This window comes from Pelodiscus sinensis, chromosome 1, assembly GCF_052426305.1.
Source record: "Pelodiscus sinensis isolate ZL-2025 chromosome 1, ASM5242630v1, whole genome shotgun sequence".
NCBI classification, from domain to species: Eukaryota; Metazoa; Chordata; order Testudines; family Trionychidae; genus Pelodiscus; species Pelodiscus sinensis.
This window is the reverse complement of record NC_143052.1, coordinates 343,847,245-343,859,495: the sequence shown is the minus strand read 5'-3', so window position 1 is coordinate 343,859,495 and position 12,251 is coordinate 343,847,245. Positions and strand designations below refer to the sequence as shown.

Genomic DNA, 12,251 nt, shown 5'->3' with positions numbered 1-12,251 from the left:
CGGCCACGGCCCCTGGCACCCAACAACCTCCAGTGGTTGGGGACCACTGTCCTACTACATGTTTTCTGAAACAGACTAACACAGCTGCCTCTCTGGGGAGGAAGAAAAAAGGTATCAATGTTAAGGCTAAAAAGGACCATTCTGATCACTTCGTCTGACTTCCCCCGTGACCCAGGTAGAGATTCCGCCTTCTCTCTGAACCAGGCATCTGGGAGTAGGAGACTATTTTTTAGAAAGACATCAGGCCTTGATGTTAAGACCGCAAGGATACATCTAGACTGCAGAGTTTTTCCAGGATACTAGAAGTATCCTGGAAAAGCTCTGCCGTGTCCAAGGAATGTGTCTGCTTTTCTGAAAAAAAAAAAAAATTCGGAAAAGCGGACGCGTTTTTTCGGCAACCCTGTAAATTTCATTCTATGAGGAAGATGGGATGTTCTGAAAGAAGCTTTTTTCCTCCCTGACATTTGTGCCATTTATACTGAGCCAAATATCAGAAAAGCCTCTTTCAGAAGAAGAGAAGAAAAAGATACGCAAATTGCAAACATCCATTTGCGTATCTTTTTCTGACTTTTCTTGCCTGTGAAGGCTAGGACTATAATAGAGTTTAAAGAGAAGCTGGATAAATTCATGGAGGTTAGGTCCATAAAAGGCTATTAGCCAGGGGATAAAATGGTGTCCTTGGCCTCTGTTTGTCAGAGGCTGGAGAGGGATGGCAGGAGACAAATTGCTTGATCATTGTCTTCGGTCCACCCTCTCTGGGGCACCTGGTGCTGGCCACTGTCGGTAGACAGGATACTGGGCTAGATGGACCTTTGGTCTGACCCAGTATGGCCGTTCTTATGTTATGTTCTTATGTTCTTTGTAGTCTACAGAATTCACACCTTTTGATTATCTATTACAATGGGAAACTACCTGCCCTGTTAAAGCGGCGAGGAGTCCTGTGGCACCTTATAGACTAACTGAAGTGTTGGAGCATAAGCTTTCGTGGGCAAAGACCCACTTCGTCAGATGCATCTGACAAAGTGGGTCTTTGCCCACGAAAGCTTATGCTCCAACACTTCAGTTAGTCTATAAGGTGCCACAGGACCCCTCGCCGCTTTTGCAGATTCAGACTAACATGGCTACCCCTCTGATACCCTCCTTGTTAAACATTTGCTTTTTTTCCCCCATTTTGAACCTTGCTGACTTCAGCACATGATATTGCCTCTGCTTATATATTTGTCTGGGGAAAAAGGTCAGGGTCTGGGATATTTCCTAGATATTATTACTATTATCCTCTAATGAAAGGAGAACAAGGCCGTGTCTGTGGTGGAGAGCTTACAGTAGCCCAGCTGTGCTGCGGTAAGATCTCTCAGGTTGCTCTATTGCTGTAAGGAAAGAGCTTTTCCCCTATGTTGTTAAACCTTCCCGTCACGAGCAGCAGTTGCTATGCCAGTGACAGACACTCTCCTGCCGACATAGCACTGTCTGCAATGGTGTGTCTGTCAGCACAGCCTATGGCACGCGTGTGTTTAAGCATCCCCGAGTGACGCAAGTTATACCCACAAAGGGGCTAATGTAGATGTAGCCAAAAAGCGTGCGGCTTCGCGAGTCTAGCTCAGCCAAGGGGACTTGACTGCTCTCTCAAAACACCAAGGGAGGGCGAAGAGCCAGGGAAGTGAAAGGACAACATCGGCACAAGAACAAATGGGTAGGAACTGGCCATGGGTAAATGGAGGTTGGATATTGGAGGAAGTTTGAGCAGAGGAGTGCGGGCTGGGAGCAGCCTTCCAATAGGAGCAGTGGGGCACGCAGCCTACTTGGTGTTAAGATGGAGTCTGACCACATAACGAACAGGGTGACCCAACAGCGCACCTGCGACATTCCCCACTCCCACTAACAGCAAGCTAAGGGGTGTCTCTGCACTTAGGCAGCCAAGCGTGGAGAAGGGGACTTTGATCCGTCTTATCACTTGCAACCACTTAAATCCTACTTTTTATACTGAATACGATCAATCACTTGTGTTTGTTCTTAAGTCCAGTGTAAATACCTGTTACCTGGGTGGGAGGGGACAACAGCTGTGCACCTCTCTCTTTCATTGACAAAGGGGTGCACTTAGGAGCTTGCTCTGTGTAAAGCTTTTATGCAGAGTAAGACTGATTTATCTGGGGTTCTGGTCCCACTGGGGCTGTGTCAAGTCCCTGTGACTGAGCCGGTTCAGTGTCTGTGTTGCTCTGCTGTGGGCTGTGACCCTGACTCTGTGCCTTTGCAGGGGGAGGCCAGAGCAGAACAGGGTGGTGGGGAACCCCAAGAGGCAGGTAGGTGGGCTCAGAGGCTCGATCAGGGGGATTTCGGTGACTCAACCCATTGCATATACATCCAGACGCAAGCTCTCTTCCCTACAGCATTACACAGAGCGTCTATTCAGATGGTTTTGCATTCAACAATCACAAATGCAGTCCCTGGAGCCGAGTGAACGGAGAGACGCCAGTGCAGCCGCCAGAGCGCAGGCAGTAGATGTTCTCTCTGCATGACACTGAAATACTCGGCACTAGCTGAAACCCCACGGAGCCACTGCAGGTGGGCGAGAGACCAGAGAGGCTCAGATTCTGGGGCGGGTCCCAATTTGTGTGCTCTCTTGTCAGAGGGTGAACAGAAGTGCTGAGGAAGCAAAGGCAGCAGCCCTGTCGTACTCTCTACTGTGGGGTTAGAGGAATTCATATTATGCTCTCTCCAGGGGGACGGTAAATCTGCTTGGTCCTTGTGCTCAGACCATTGATCTGCTCTTCCTCATGGCTACACTGGTGCAAATCAGCAATCACGTAACATCAACAGAGTTACACTGATGCAAGAAGAATCAAGCCCCGTGACTGAGAAAGCAGCCTGCATCACGAGGGATGCACTCCACGCATGGACCCACTAGATGGTGCTAGCTGGATGGCAATGAAAGACGGATGAAGACGTGTGAATAGCAGGTAAGCAGCCAATTCACTCTAGTGTAAATCTACTGCCCTAAATGGAGTTGCCCCAGGGATTAATTGACTTCTTACCTGCTATTAGCTTTATCCCTGGTTCGCTGCTGTTTTCTCTCTGCCATCTAAGATGCACCATCCAGTGATCATTGGTCATTGTATTGAGTCCTAAGGGGCTTTAATTGGAACCCTTCCCCTAACATCTGGATTCTCTCTCTAACATTGGCAAATGGGGCCGGTGAGGAATAGCACTGCAGAAGTGCTCAGCAGAACCGTGAAAAACAAGCCACGAGGCACGGTCTAATACATAGAGGCCTCCTGAGCAGCTGAGAGACATTCATGGCCCGGGTTAGTCAGGGACCAAGAGACCAAAACAAACCTAGACCATCCCTGCCCCCTGCGAGCTCACAAATTAGGAGTTAGTTGTAACACATATACTAGAATGCAATAGCAGAGACAGAGGTATATGCACAAGTCAGTCATAACAGTGGTCATAGTCAATTTTCCCGCTATTTTTTTCCATCCCTGTGCAGAATAAATGTTGTTGTGTGCACTGACATGTGTAGATGTGCACCACCAACAGAAACACATACCACCAGCTGTGAGTGCTATGCCAATCAGCTGGGCAGCACCTAGATCTCTTCTGGGTGGTTGTCCAAGTGCTCAGTTTACAGGGAAACACTGGTCTCAGCAGCCACTAGCCTAATTCATTTCAATTTTGCATTTCATAACCTCCATATACTTCCAAAGCTACCAAAGGAGTCATACCACTCCAAGCGGAATAAAAGCCACATCAGGAAGAAAACAATTCAGTCCCCAAAGATCTGAAATCTCTCTCTCTCTCGCTTGCTCTCATTTACACATGTGCTCCAACTCCTAATGAAAGCAAGGGAAAAATTCCCTTTAAAATTGGACTAAGCTCTAAATGATCAAATTAAGCTAGGCAAAGTTGGGGCTCCCTGCCCTCCTGAGGCTTATTAAATACACATGCCCAAACAAGGTGCATCAGCTAGCTCATCAGGAGATCCAACAGTACCAGCGACTGCATCCCAAAATGCAAGGCCCACCACTTAAACTTACCGCATAACATAGCATCATAGGACTAGAACGGATCTCAAGATGTCATCTAGTCCAGTCCCCTGCACTCACAGCAGGACTAAGCAGTATCGAGACATACTTTGCATCAACAGCATTCTTTAAATGCTTCTGTTACATACTCGTCGCTAGAGATGATCAAATGTGGAAAATACAGTGCGTGACCCAGGCAGCCAAGAACAGAGATACCAGCATTAGGACATTTTTTTTGGTCTTTAATTAGCTGCTGCTCGTAAATCTCCTGCAGCACCTATATATGAAACTTGCACAGCTGCTCTTGCCAGCTACCCAAACACCTCGCATCGGTCAACAATTTACCCCTTGGAGGTAGAGAAGCATTATTCTTATACCAGGAGAAACTGAGGCACAGGGAGGCTGCAGCAGAAGTGAGACTTGAAGCCAGGTTTCTCGAGCTGTGAACAGCACCCTCACCCCCGGATCAGCTGCTTAAACACTGATCTACTTAGATGAGATGCTTTTATACCCACGACCCTGTGTCACCGTATTGCCTACGTAGGAAAGGAAGGCACGTCAGGCCAGCTACCAGAAACGCAGGGGACCCTCAGGCTGTAGCTGGAGAGGGAGAAGTAGAGACAAGACCCCTACAGGGTTTGGTTCGGGATAAGCTGAGCCTGGCGTTTGGTTCACAGTGGCTGGACACAAAGAGGCTCCTGTGGGTCCAAAGTTGTGAACACGCTTCCAAGGGGATACCCCTCCTCCCCGTGTCTCCAGAGAGGTTCTCTCCATCTCTATGAGATCACCCAGGCCCCTGTTGCACAGGGCAGCAGTCTAGAACTTTGTCCATACTGATTTTAAAGTGTAGAGAATTGGGGCTTTGGCTGCTGCTTTTGGGAAATTAATCCCCCAGCCTCACGTATCGAACACACGGGCCATCACTTACCACTGTTGCCTTCAGGGATGTGGACGAGACAGGGTGCTTGGCTGGCAGGACAGGGAGGCTGTCGCCCCCATGCATGCAGAACACGGCATCCTTCCAGCTCAGGGAGGCTGAGGGGCTGGTCTGATTATTCCCTCCTGCTCCGGGTGAGCGCTGGCAGGGTGAGGGCACAGCCCGAGGAGATGGTTACACAGGCAGCAAAGGGCTGGAAATAAAAGAAGCAGAACTGGAAAGTCAAGCGCCTGACGTCTCGGGTGCCAGTCTGCATGTCAGCGATAGGATCAGCAAATCTGGCCCGTCAGTGGAGTCCAGCAACCACATCCTGGAGACAGAGAGGAGGCTGTAGAATAGCACAGAAGGCTGGAGTGAAGAGCACGGCAGCAATGCAAGGCATGGGGGATACAAATTCCTAGGTACACCCCAGACAGAGCGAGCCCATCCCACGCTGCACTGTTGGACGTCTGAGCTCGTGGGGCCAGTGACAGACAGAGGGGGAAGAAGACTGGGGCTGGCTCAGTACATTAGTTTAAAATTAAAAAGGGATCCAAATCTGAAACGAACAGAGCGCAGTTGTGGAAGGTTAACGAGGTCCCACTCTTCTATTGCAGTCGTAGTGACACACCTGCCTTTGGAAGGGACTTGGCTCTAGCAGGACCACAGTTATTGCAGTCCAATGTGCAAGCCACCCTAAAGAGGGATAAGGTGCGAGCCTAGTGTTCAGATCAGTGGCTCCCACACACCATAGACTGTCCAAGAACTAGGAGTCACCAAATTAAATTAATAGGTAGCAGGTTAAAAACAAACAAAATGAAGTTTTTCTTCACGCAGCTCAGAGTCAACTTGTGGAACTCCTTGCCAGAGGATATTGTGAAGACCAGGACTTGAATAGGATTCAAAAAAGAACTAGATACATTCATGGAGGATAGGTCCAGCAATGGCTATTAGCCAGGATGGGAATGGTGTCCCTAGCTTCTGTTCGTCAGTGGCTGGAAATGGGTGACAGGAGAGGGATCACTTGATGATTACCTGTTTCTGTTCATTCCCTTTGGGAGCACCTGGCATTGGCCACTGTCAGAAAACAGGATACTGGGCTAGTTGGACATTTGGTCTGACCCAGTGTGGCTGTTTTTATGTACTTGCTCTCCTGGTAGCCTTTGGACCACTGGCTGATGGCTAGTGTTTGTCCACAGCGTTCCCTGTAAGCTGGGTGCTTGTGCAGTCACTCAGGAGAGGTTCAAATGCTGCCCCGCTGATCAGAGCACCCACAGCTAGGTTTTTGTTTCTACTGGTGGTGCACATGCACATGTCTCAGTGTACATAAAATTTATCCCACACTTGAATGGAAGAGATTAGAGAGAACATTAATTGTCTGGTAGATGCCATGGTTCAGTGATTATAACCTATTTAGGAAGGCACAAGTGGGCTAAGGAGAAAGGGAGGAGCATTCTGTGTCAAACAAGCATTACCTGTTTCCAAGTCATGGATAATTCAGAAGAAAATGATCTTGAATGCTTATGGATCCACGTCCTAACAAATAAAGCACAACACGAGTCTTAGTTAACTATTTCTTAACTCAAAGAGTGTTGCCGCTAACATGGGGGAATTCTAAATTATACCTTGTCCTAACAGACAGAGGAACTGATCGCAGAACTGAAACTGATCGCAGAACTGAAAGAACTCTCCTACCCAGGAGAGCAAGTACATAATGGTAGCTTAGATATCAATGCTCATGACTTGATCACATTTACGATGTGCAAGCAGAATAAATCCCATACTTGGCATTTTAAAAGATGAAAACAACTATGAGCCAAATCAGCCAGAGGAAGAAGCTAATCTGAAAAAATCTGAGTGATTCTTGGGAATAATTTTTTACTGGGAAAAACAAACACACAACACATTCCCATGACTGAGGAAGAAGGCTAGTTTAAAAAACAAAACAACAACAACAACAAACTGGTTTAGAGGGTAAGTGAAGGCAGCTATAAAAATTTATATTTATATATAAAATATTCAATGAATTGAAGACCATGAAGTTGATGATAATCCACTTTCATGGCCTTAGAGCCTGATGACATCATTCTGTTGTACAACAGGAAAAACGATAGATACATAGACAGACAAGTTAGGAATTGTAGAAAATTGATAAAGGAAGTCAAAGAACACATGGGGAAACCTAGGGCTACAAGTTAAGAACAATAAGGAGTTTTAAAAATACATTAGAAACAAACAAAAACATCCTGACAATAGTATCAGTCCGTTGCTAGATGGAAATAGTATAATTATCAATAACAATGCAGGAAAGGTAGAATAGTAATAGAAATGTAGCCGTGTTAGTCTGGGGTAGCTGAAGCAAAATGCAGGACAATGTAGCACTTTAAAGACTAACAAGATGGTTTATTAGATGATGAGCTTTCGTGGGCCAGACCCACTTCCTCAGATCAAATAGTGGAAGAAAATAGTCACAACCATATATACCAAAGGATACAATTAAAAAAAATGAACACATATGAAAAGGACAAATCACATTTCAGAACAGGAGGGGGAAGTGGGGGGGGGGCAGGAAGGAAGGAAGGTAAGTGTCTGTGAATTGATGATATTAGAGGTGGGGAGAGTGGGATGTCTGTGAGCTAATGGTATTAGAGGTGATAATTGGGGAAGCTATCTTGGTAATGGGTAAGATAGTTTGAGTGTTTGTTCATTCCTTCTCGGAGAGTGTCGAATTTTAACATGAATGACAGTTCAGAGGATTCCCTTTCAAGTGCAGATGTAAAAGGTCTTTGTAGCAGAATGCAGGTGGTTAAGTCATTTAGAGAGTGTCCTTTCTGGTTAAAATGGCAAGAAACTGTTTTTTCTTTGTGATCTTGTCTGATATCTGTTTTGTGGGCATTAATCCTTTGGCGAAGTGTCTGAACAAACACTCAAACTATCCTACCCATTACCAAGATAGCTTCCCCAATTATCACCTCTAATACCATTAGCTCACAGACATCCCACTCTCCCCACCTCTAATATCATCAATTCACAGACACTTACCTTCCTTCCTTCCCCCCCCCCCCCGCATCCCCTTCCTGTTCTGAAATGTGATTTGTCCTTTTCATATGTGTTCATTATTTTAAATTGTATCCTTTGGTATATATAGTTGTGACTATTTTCTTCCACTATTTGATCTGAGGAAGTGGGTCTGGCCCATGAAAGCTCATCATCTAATAAACCATCTTGTTAGTCTTTAAAGTGCTACATTGTCCTGCATTTTGCTTCAGGAAAGGTAGAGGCATTCAATAAATATTTCTGATCTGATTTTGGGGAAAACACAAATGAGGTTATCTCATCACATGTGATAACACTTTTTCTATTCCCGTTGCATCTCTGGAGGATGATAAACAGAAGCTAATAAAGTCAGATATTTTTAAAATCAGTGGCTCCAGATAATTTGCATCTAAGACTTTTAAAAGAGCAGGCTAAGGACCTCACTGGATTGTGAATGCGGAGTTTCACTAGGTCTTAGAGCACCGGGGAAGTTCCAGAACCCTGGAAGACAGCTCATGTTAGGCCCATTTCTAAGAAAAATTTTAATGGAAGGACCCGAACAATTACAGGCCTGTCAGCCTGGCATCAATCCCAGCAAAATCATGAAGCAGCTGATATGGGACTTGATTGATAATAGGGATGTAAAAAGGTTTAACACAGTAACTCTGTAACCATTACAAATGTTAGCAGTTGCACCGTTAACTGTTTTGGGGGATGTACAGCCAGGTGGTACTAGAGAGGGGTGCCCCCATGGCTCCCAGGGAGCCAGCTAGCTTGTGCTGTGGGCTCGGCAGTGCAGCCAGCAAGCTCCTGGCATGTGCCGGCTCCCAGCCCCACTCCTGGAGAGCAGGGCTGTCAGCCAGGGACCAGTGCACACCGGGAGCTGATTTACACTACAGAGCCCGCAGAGCCCCAGAACTGCAGTGCCCTAGAACTGGGGATGGCAGAGTCCACAACGCAGGGAGGCAGCTGGCTCCCTGGGAGCAGGGCCAGCATCCAGGGGCTGGCACTGATGTTTGCATCATCCGCAAACTTGATCAGAAGAGAGGAAAATAACGAAGAGGACAAGTCATTGATGCAGAGCAATTCGGATCACTTGGCAAACTGGGTGCAAACAAGACAAGAGATCTGTTTTAATATAGCGAGGAACAAACAACGCAGCCACACTGCCAGGATGGGGAACTCTATCCTGGGACGCAGTGACTGTGAAAGAGATTTAGGCAGGAACCCCGAGCTGAGCATGAGCATACAGTACAGCATTGTGGCCAGAAGGACAGATGTGATGCTTGGATACATAAATGGGAGAAAAGAGGAGATTTTATCTCTGTAAAGTGGTGGTGGTGGTCAGTGGTGATCAAACTTTCCATTACTAATGAGAGGGTCTACAAGAGGTAATGTGTCTGTACCCTCCCCTGGGCTGGGCGTGGAGTGGCAGCGGGGACCAGGAGCAAAGGCCTGGCCTGGAAGCCGAGCTATGTTCAGAGCAGGGCTGAGTGGCGCTCTCCTTGGCAGCTGGCTTGAGCTCCTTCGGGCATTCCTCTGTGCTCCTCTAGGGGGCACATCCCACAGTTTGGGGACCACAGAGGTAGCTCCTAGCATGGCTCTCATTGTTCTAGTAACCGAGCATCTTACAGTCATCACTGAATGTGTCAGAGCAACATCCCTGCCAGGTGGGGAAATAGGAACCTTCTCAAGCTATGTTTGGGGAACCGAGGCCCCACGAGTCTGATTTTTCTGTTGCCCTGCCTTGCAGAACCTACCTTGGGGGTGTGACCAGATCAGAACAGGTTCATTTCACGTTCCCTTTGCAGGAGCGTACATGGCTCCACATGGACAAAGGGCAATCAAGACCAAGGAGGAGAACGAAGCCGGTAGAGAAAGAGCTGGGAACTGAAGTCCGATCTCCTGCCTCCCAGCACAGAGCTGTAAGCACAGGCCCCTCCTGCATGGCCTGCCAGCTGCAGACCACTGGAGAGTGGAAATTTTTCCTGCTGAAAAGCAACAACTGCAGCAGCACTGGCGCAGCACTGCAGAGAAGACAATGTGCACGCAGGACTGATTGCAGCCGTTGTTGCAAGAGAACCTGGTCCCACATCCCTTTACAAAGAGAATATTATTCATGCTTCTGGAAAACCCAGCACCAATGAGATCAATAATTGCTTAACAGCAAAGCAGCGGCCAAGTGCCAGCCACACTGTCCTTAATGGAGTCTCTGCAGGCACTGGTGCACATCCAGCCTTTTTTGTGTATTGATATTTCACTGAACAAATAAACCTTGCTCGTGATTCAGCACTTTGCGAATGGGACTCTAGTTTGGAGAGCAAACCACAGGAGCGGATGCACCGGCCAAGGAGTTCAAGGGGAGTTTAAACAGAGACGACAACCATTGTATGAACCACAGATATTTGCAAGGCCTAGGTTGCATAAGCCAAAAAATATTCCAAGTCCCCCTTTCTGAGCAGCAAAGGGGGAACCCTCCCCACCCCCCCGCACACACACTCCATTCCCCCTCTCCCCCCATGTTTAGAAAGGCTGGTATTTGCCATGGCGGGATACGAATAAGCGAGACGTCACATTGACAACCCCAAAGCTTCAATAAGTTACATGGGGCAGGTGAACTTTCCATACCCACCTGGGAGTGTTCGTTCACAGAGGGGCAAGGGGGAGGCGCATTATGTTACACTTACAAACGGGGCTCAAATGGAAAGAATATCTGGAGATTCTAGGAAGGAAGCTGCTAGCGATAGAGCTATGGCTCTTGTTACTGCATTTCAGCCCCTAGGTAGTGCCACTGCTTTTGGTCAAGTTACGCCAGCCTTGGACTGGAGTAACACCGACAAGCACAGCAAGAGGAAGGATAGCCCAGTGGTTAAGGCATTTACCAAGAAGGTTCAATTCCAAGCTCTGACACAGATTGTGTGGCCTTGGGCAAGTTACTTAATCTCTCTGGGTCTCAGTTCCCCAGCTATGCAATAGGACAGCAGCTTGGCCCTGCTTCTCAGGGGTGTGGTGGGGATGAGGTGCTCAGACACTAGCAGAGTGAGGGCCAGGTAAGTACCAACGTAGCTAGTCAGTCACATCCAAAAGACCAGGTGGGTTAGTAGCTACTCACCCATAGGGGCACCCTATGCAGATGACTGGTGACACCTCCCCCAACGTAGGTTTCAACACTTAGCAGGGCTCATGGAGGAGCCCCTGGTGAGCCAGCATGGCAGGATTAGGCTGAGACGGGCAAGAGGTTGCTTCGCTAGCCAGCAAAATGCAGGCCCCGCTTGGGTGGAAAGCAGCAGCAATATTCCTCATAGCTCTGCAGTTGCATCGAGCAAAGAGAAGCCTCAAGGAAAAAGGTCTGTCTGTGGTGTTTGCAGCTTAGTGTGATCCTCTCCTGCCCAGGCCACCTCCCCAATCTGAGTGCACTGCCCTCTCAGCTGTATCTATTTAAAGGTGGCTCCTGTTCCCCGGCTGCTAGGCAATGGGTTGCTTGACAGGCATAGGGAAAGCACCAGCCCTGTACATAAAAGCACTTGAAAGGGCTCGTTGCTCCCCCACCCTCTAATGAGTTGTTAGGAAGCCAGAAACTCCAGCCCTTTCGACTGCTTCTATTGAAAGGGCTCACTTGCTGGGGGGCTGCATTGTCTGGCAGTCACCTGCAGGCGCAAGCCCTTTAAACAGAAGTAACTGAAAGGGCTCGCAGCTTTGCCCCACTGGGTGAGCCCTTTCAACTACTTCTCTTCAAAGGGCTTGTGCCTGCCGGGCAGCTGCCAGCAACAGGTTAGAAGTAGGGGGCATGGCTTTGTTCTCCTCTCCTTCCACATACGTGGTGGACAATGCTCCAAGTGACCTCCAAATGGAGCTTATTGACTTGCAGAATGATGCCTTGCTTGCAGAGCAATTCAAATCAACGCCGCTTCTGGAATTTTATGCATCTCTCAACGAGCAAAGCTTTCCGAAGATCAAGGCTCATGCCCAAAAGATAATTGTATCGTTCAGAGCAACTTACATCTGAGCAGACGTTTTCTGTCATGAAATTCAATAAAACAAAGAACAGCTCTTCTATCGTGGATGGCCACCTTGCAGTAGTGCTCCGCATTGCAACATTAGAAATGACACCTGACTTCACGTCCCTTGCTAATGCCCAACATAGACTTTCTTCTTCACATTGAGTTGCATTTTCTTTTTTTTACACTTAAATTTAATGCACATAAGTTGCATTAAACTCAGGTGGGCAATAAGTTGGATTAACCTGTGCCTCTGCAGATATGGCCATTTAAAGCACCTGT

The 12,251-nt window shown here is 47.6% G+C and overlaps 1 protein-coding gene across 2 annotated transcripts in view; it reads right to left on the bottom strand.

Moving 5' to 3' along the window:
* P2RY6 (pyrimidinergic receptor P2Y6) overlaps positions 1-12,251 on the bottom strand; it is a 76,533-nt gene that overhangs the window by 18,374 nt on the left and 45,908 nt on the right. Inside the window, exons 2-3 of one of the 2 annotated variants that reach the window (XM_014577377.4) lie at positions 6,411-6,471; positions 4,948-5,149 (exon numbers count right to left, since the gene is read on the bottom strand). The gene's annotated coding sequence lies outside the window, so the exon portion shown is untranslated. Of the gene's footprint in view, positions 1-4,947; positions 6,323-6,410; positions 6,472-12,251 lie in introns of those variants that run through there. The other variant, XM_089775789.1, reaches the window with a different exon arrangement.